The 7126-nt window shown below is 52.5% G+C and overlaps 1 pseudogene; it reads right to left on the bottom strand.

Moving 5' to 3' along the window:
- Window positions 1-3092: 3092 nt before the first annotated feature.
- LOC141585248 (histone-lysine N-methyltransferase EHMT2 pseudogene) lies at window positions 3093-6102 on the bottom strand (annotated as a pseudogene).
- Window positions 6103-7126: the final 1024 nt, after the last annotated feature.

Raw genomic sequence — 7126 nt, 5'->3', positions numbered from 1 at the left:
CACACAGCTAGTATCATCATCTGATAAAATGCTGGCACCTGCGGAGGTGGGAGACTCAGTGTGCATCTTTTATGTGAAGTCTACTGGGAAGAAAATAGTATTTCTTTAGAGGCAGCAGTAGCATCGTATCATCATGCAAGTGTCCTGAGACGGCTTGATGATTTCAACAAACTGTCTTACAGCATGAGAAGGAGGAATCTCTTCAGTCAGGGGATTAAAGTGTAGAATCAGTAATGACACACACTTGGTTCAGTTTTTAGGAGAGTTTAGCTTTTGATTTTTTTTAGCTTGGAGGTTTTCTTTTAATAATCAGTTATTTTTTGAATAGATCTATACTCATAACTTATTAAGACTCCACTGTGTGCTTCACTCATTTAATTAAAATCTTTCAGGGGAGGTCTGTAGATCTCAGGGTTCATGAAACTGGTGTTGGTTGGTCCAAGGAGTAACCAAAAATGATTTCTACTATTTTAAACACTGAAGGAAAAAAATCGACGTATAGCGTCTTTTGCAAAAATACTGAGAACACACCAAGGTCAATTAATCTTAAAACATGTTTTAATTCTTCAATTATTATAATGGAAATAAAAATGGCTGATAAATACCACAAAGATTCAAAAGGAACTTAATTTAAAAAGCGCAGAGATTCTGGCTTGCTTGCTGAAATCTCTATGTTTCCATAGTGGCTGCGTTAAATAATAAGATTATTGCATTTAGACATTTAAAAACTGTCCCTGGAAGGGTGTAGTATCTACTGTTTTAATGAAGTCCAACTTACGCTGCCTCAGAAATCCCTGTGTACTAAAATGGTAAAGAGTCCGTTTAAAACATTGATGAGTAACGATGATGAACAAAAGGATCACTTTGAGGTTGGGTGCTGGGACTCATGCCAACACTTCAGAAAACTGAGGGAGGCGGATGACATGAGGTCAGGAGTTCGAGAACAGCCTGGCTAACATGGTGAAATCCTACATCTATTAAAAATACAAAAATTAGCCAGGTGTGGTGGTACGTACCTATAATCTCAGCTACTTGGGAGGCTGAGGCAGCAGAATCTCTTGAACCTGGGAGGCAGAGATTGCAGGGAGCAGAGATTGTGCCACCACACTCCACACGTCAGCCTGGGCAACAGAGTGAGACTGTTTCAAAAAGAAAAAAAATCAGTTTGAATACAGTCATAAGAAGAAGTCGCTGAAATAATTACTCAACAGCACATTGACTCTCTGAAAAGTAACTTCACGTGTGTGGAATTTTTCAGATCAGGCTATCATAATGTTGATATTTAATCAAAATTTTTACCTTAGGTTACTAAGAGACAGATTTGACATCATGTGGCTTTGTCTTCACTGCAGATATGTGGAGCTGTAACCGGATATATTATGCTCTAAAAACAAGACCAAATAACAGCAAAACTGATTCAGCTCCTAGGACTGAAGAAAACTGGGCAAGGGAGGGCCCAGGAGCCCAGGTACCTACCTCTGCCGTCTTTGGCAGTTGCATTTCATGGTCAGAAAAAGTCAAGGAAGATGGCACCACTCTCTGAAAGGAGGCTCCACATTGGGAACCAGAGCCGCCAGTCTAGATTCCTTCCTCCCTCAGATGGCCTTTCTCTTGAAAACAAGCACCCCCTCCCTCCTTGGCCTCAAGTCCTCTTCCTTGTTGGTTAAACACAAGTAATTCTCCATCTTTATGACGTGCCTATTTTTTAACTTGCCCAGAACTCTGCAGGAAACCCCAGACACCCTAGGGCAGACAGAAGGAGAAGGCTGTGCAGCCCGGCCCCTGACTAGCCTCTCCCAGCCTCCCCCTCCCAAAGGCCATAGCAGGGCTGAGGGCCAACCGGAGCCTGCAGAGGGGAGGGGAGCAAATGACTCGTGTTCTGGTGGCATTTGGGATGTTCATGACAGCTTGTGCAAAGCAACCCTGGCGGAGTCTGCGGTCACCTCTGTCCTGCATCCCTGGACGCCCAGGCTCCAAGGCCCCTCTTTCCTCCCTCTCTCGCTCTCTTTCTCCCTCCATTCATTTCCTCCCTCCATTACCTTCTTCCTCCCTTCTCCATCCCTTTCTCTCTCCCTCACTTCTTCCCTGCTTTCTTCCCTCCTCTTCCTTCTGATCTGTGCCTCCTCCCAGCATCTGGCAACCCCACGTCCTGAGCCTGTGCTGGGTGAGAGTCTGTTGAAGTCAGAGTGGATGCATGGGAAGGGGATTCTCATCAGTTTGGCCAGGGGCCAGGGGGCCACAGGGGCGAGCTCAAAGCTAGGTACCTGGAACCTGAGGCTGACTGTGTCCTAGAGGAGGGGCCCTGGCCCTGGGGGTGCAGACAGGATGGAAGGGTCTGTGGACTGAGGGGGGCACTGGAAGGGAATGTTGGGCACCACTGCTCAGCGGCCTGGTCAGTGGGACCCAGTGTTCGCCTTGTCAGGCGGGACCGGGTCAGTGGGACTGTGGTCAGGGCGATATTGGTCAGTGGGATCCATTCTATGGGGGCATGGTGAGGGGGGCCTGGTCAGTGGGAACCTTTTCATGCGGGGTAGTTAGTGAGGGCCAGGCCAATGAGGACCTGGTGAGTGGAGGCCTGGTAGTGGGATGGGGCATCAGGGCCTGCTCAGAGGGCACCTGCTCAGTGCGGGTGTGGTCAGTGCGGTCCTCTTCAGTGGGGCCTAGACAGTGGGGGCCTGGTCAGCGAGGCCTTTTTTTTTTTAAGTCAAATGTTTTAATGGCACAATTAAAATAAGGGTTCAAATGTGTTTTCACTATATTAATTTCTTTTTTGTTTAATTACCAAATCTGACATTTACTGAGAACAAAAGGAACCAGTTGGCATAGAGGCCCGACTTCAGTTCATCGAACTTCACCTGAGGACGGGGAACCGGGGGTGGCCCTGAAGCCGCCCTCCCAGGGAGGAACCAGCTCTGGGAGGGAGGGGCTGTCAGACCTCCAGGGCCTGGCTGGGGTCTCTGGTCAGGAATGTGTGAAGGGGTGGTGGGGAGAGAAGACGGCGCACACCCAGGCATGGGCTGCGAGCAGCTGGTGGCAGAGGAGGCGGCTGAGCTGTAGCCATCCATGCTGGGGACGAAGGGTGTGGTTCGTTCTCAGGTGTTGACAGGGGGCAGGGAGCTGAGCTCGGGCAGCAGCTTGGGGTGTGGGTCCAGGTGGGCCAGATGGCTCTGCCCTAGGGCAATGGCTTCGGCTGAGTGCTTGTACTTCTCAGAGCCACACTGGCAGGTGAAGTGTTTGCTTTTGATATCCCAGAAGTGGTTGCCATAGTCAAACCCTAGCTCCTCCCCAGTCCGGATGTCTCAGGAACTGAAGAAGGCAATGCATGGAAATTGCAGGTCTTGGTGCAGCATGAAGACCCAGACAGGAATGATGTTGGGGCCACACAGGTGGTTGATGACGCAGCTGATGTTGCCATAGTAACGGGCATCAATGCAGTACGCCTCTCCATCCTTGTTGTCTAAGTCGAAGAGGTAAGAATCATCCTCTCTCATATCAGCCTCAGCATCAGAGATCAGCTCCCTGACATACTCGCAGATGAAGGTTCCCTGTGGGATGGTCTGCAGGGCGTGGACCCCCCAGCCCATCTTGGCTGTTTGGTAGAGCTGGCTGAACCTTGATGCCACTCTGTACGACCCGGTTCTTGCAGTTTCTCCAGCAGGAGCATGCCTGGTTACACTCAAAAATCAGTGGGGGCTCAGTCTTGTTAAACTCCTGGAGCAATCGCCCATCCTTGTGCTGAGTTGGCCGCACAGGCAGTTGGAGTTGGAGGAGTCGTCCACTGGTGGACATCTAGCAGTTTTCCGAGATGTACTTGTAATCCTAGGGGCGGGGCTCCCCGTCCACACCGTTGACACCGGGAATGAGCATGTTCTCATAGCCCCGAGCCACATCCTGGCAGATGATCTTCTCTGTGCAGATGGCCCGATTTCCTACCTTGAGTCAGAGTCTGCGGTTGAGTTGAAGCACAAACCACACATCGGAGCGCTCGGGAGTCAGGTCCCATGCCGTGTCCTCCTCCTTGTTTCTCAGCTCAGGGTTGGCTCCACGTGACAAGAATAACAGCACCCAGTCATGGTAGCTCTTCCGAGCTTCGATGTGCAGGGGCGTGTCCCCGTGGTAGTTGACAGCATGGAGGTCACAGCATGCATTCAGAAGGACTTCAATGATGGCGGCACTGCCGGTGAAGGAGGCCCAGGGCAGGCAGATGTTCTCTTCGTTGTCAGTGAGGGTGACGTCAGCGCCCTGCGTCAATAACATGTGTATCACCTCAATGTGCTTGTGCTCTGCAGCCCAGCCGATGGGCGTCCACCCACCACTGTCCTGGGCGTTGACATCCACCTGTCCCGTGCTCAGCAGCAGGCTGACCATCTCCAAGTTACCAATTTTGGCTGCGTGGCGGAGGCGGGTGGAACCGTCCTCCTCCTTGCTATAGACTCAGCCACCACGCTGCACCATGTAATGGGCCACCTCCAGGTGGTTGTTCACCACGGCCTCCATCAGTGGCGCCCACTGCTGTTTGTCCACTGCATTTAGGTTGGCTCCAGCCTGAAGCAGCACATGGCAGATCTCCACGGAGCCCTTCTGGGCGGCTGCATGCAGGGGTGTACGCTTGCTCTGCTGGTCGCTCTGGGAGTCGGGGTCCAGGTTGTCCAACAGCATCAGGATCACCTTCTGCAGTTCGCCCTGCTTTACGGTCAGGTACAACTGCTGAGGATGGAAACGGAGCTTCTTCCGCCTCTCTGGCTCCTGGATGACCAGGGCCTTTTCCAGGGCATCCCGGCCTGGCCCCAGTGGCAGCTCCACGGCAGAAAGGCAGTCCCCATTGGGCAGGGTCAGGGAGGGTCCTGAGCTGTCGATGGTGTCAGCCAGGGGATCGCAGGGTGGGCGCCAGAGCTCCTCACAGCCTCGCATCCAGGCGCTCGCCTGGGAAGTGTCTGCTCTCCCGGGGGGATCCTGGGACGGAGTAGGGGTGCAGGAGCTGCAGTGCCGTTCGGTGGGGCCACCCCATCACCCCGGGGGATGGTCACCTCCTGAGCCTCAGAAGCATCCTCCCCACAGTGGGGACAGAAGACCAACCCATTCAGCTGGGACACACAGGCCTTGTGGAAGTGGTGGGCCATGCAGAAGTCAGGATGGCACTCCAGGAAGGTGCCCGCCATGCAGAAGTAGCCACAGCCTGGGCAGCAGTGGTGTTTGACCATGCGGATGTGGTGAGTCTCACAGAGCACCATCAGGGCCATGCGGCTGGATGGCCTCATGGTCTCCTGCTTGAGGGTGGTGGCGTTGCAGCCCGACAGCTCTCCATCCACACTCTCCATGGCCATTCACTTGTGCCCTGCCCTCTCGCTGATTTGGTCAATCTTGGGTGCCTCCATGCGGCAGCTGCACAGGGGCAACTCCTCAAACACACGCTCTTTCTCCAGCGAAGATGTGTCATTGGACACCCCAGCATGGTTGGGGGAGACGGTCCCCTCGCTGGGCTGCTCCAGGGTCCCCAGAGGGACCTCCATGTACTCACTGGGGCCTGAGGAGCCCACACCACTCACTCCTCATGGTTCCTTGGCCCTCGGAGGCTCCCACTTGTGCCATTTCCGAGATGGTTTCACCCATGGGCTGTCTTTTCGCCGTTTCTTCTTGGCCTTGTGCCGGCCACTAGAACCACTTCTGTCTGACTGATTCCCTGACTCCTCATCTTTCTCCTCTTCTTCCTCCTCCTCTTCCCCGTCTTCTTCTTCCTCCTCTTCCTCCTCCTCCTCTTCATTTAGTTGTTCAGTTAGCACTTCAACTTGCTATCAGAGTCCACACTCTCATCCAGAGTAAAAATCATAGTAGAGACTGAAGTCATCACCCACCAGTCTCCCACTCCTCCAGGGACCCGGGATCCCCTTTCACCAGGGTCACTTCTCCTGAACGCCGGGCAGAACCTAACTCCTCTGACCGGCCACCTCCTGGGTTCAGCTTCCTCCTTTTGGCCACATCTGAGGTCACCTTTCCCAGTGAGTGGACGTTGTCACACATGCAGAAATGCTGTACTTCAAGGGGCAGCTTCTCAGGGACTGGGGGCTGTCCATTTCCTGGTTTCAACATGGCTTTTCAGGCTCAGTGGACCGTGGGCTGCCCCTCCGTGCTGGTGGTGGCTGGAGGGGGTTCAGGCCCTGCTGCTGCAGCTCCCTGTTCCAAGCATTTAAAGTGTTTCAACAGTCACTCATAACTCTGGCAAGTGTCCCGTAAGCTAACTCTGGCAGTTCAAATGTTTGTTGATAAAATTACCAAGTCAAAATATGTCCAAAAAGCAACAGAGACGGAGTTTATTTAAAAGCAGATTGAAGAACTCTCCAACACACCCCTGCTGCTCACTGTTGAAGTACAAGGATGTAGAGGAACCTTGGCGGTCAGCATCCCACCACCCCCACCTGACCGAGTATGGTATGGTTTCCGAAAGCCACCACATGTGGAGCTGAAAGCTCGGCCAAAACTTGGAGAGAGAGAAGTGACTTTAGTTCATGTGACAGACTGGATAGAGAGGAAACTGGAGCAAGAATTTCAGAAAGTTTTTGTCATGCCAAACATGGATGATGTTATATCCCTATAATGCACTCAGCCATGGACCCTTGCTCCGCTTCCTGCCTCCTGAAAGACCCACCTGTGGAGGCTGCTCCACCTGTGGGTGACGTAGGATGTTCCCCGTATTGTGACATCGAGCTGGACGTGTGGGGTTCTTGGCCGCCATCTGTACTGTAGCACTGGCCTCTACTTGTGCCACAGCTACTGTTTCTTAAAGGACTGTTTCTGCCCCCTGCCTGCCAGTGCCCATTCCACTGTGAGGTGTCATTCCCTGCATCCAGTGACAAATGTGTGGATTGCCTGCTGCAAAGCTTTGATTTGGCAAAGGAGACTGTGGAAGAATCATGGTGGATCCAGAAGTTACAGCTGATCTACACCATGGCTTTTAAAAGTCTACCCATTTTTGCGGCCGCAAATGAGCACAGTAAGAGCAAAGCTGAGCCACTTGCCTCCTCTACTCCTCCAAAGCTTTTCTTCAGGCAGCCGGTGCACAGTGGGACGTTTTCGCTTCTACATTTTGTACACAGCGTTCCACACTTCCAGAGAATGTCAGTGTGCAATG

This window comes from Saimiri boliviensis, chromosome 8, assembly GCF_048565385.1.
Source record: "Saimiri boliviensis isolate mSaiBol1 chromosome 8, mSaiBol1.pri, whole genome shotgun sequence".
Classification (NCBI taxonomy): Eukaryota; Metazoa; Chordata; class Mammalia; order Primates; family Cebidae; genus Saimiri; species Saimiri boliviensis.
This window is presented reverse-complemented; position numbering and strand designations above follow the sequence as displayed.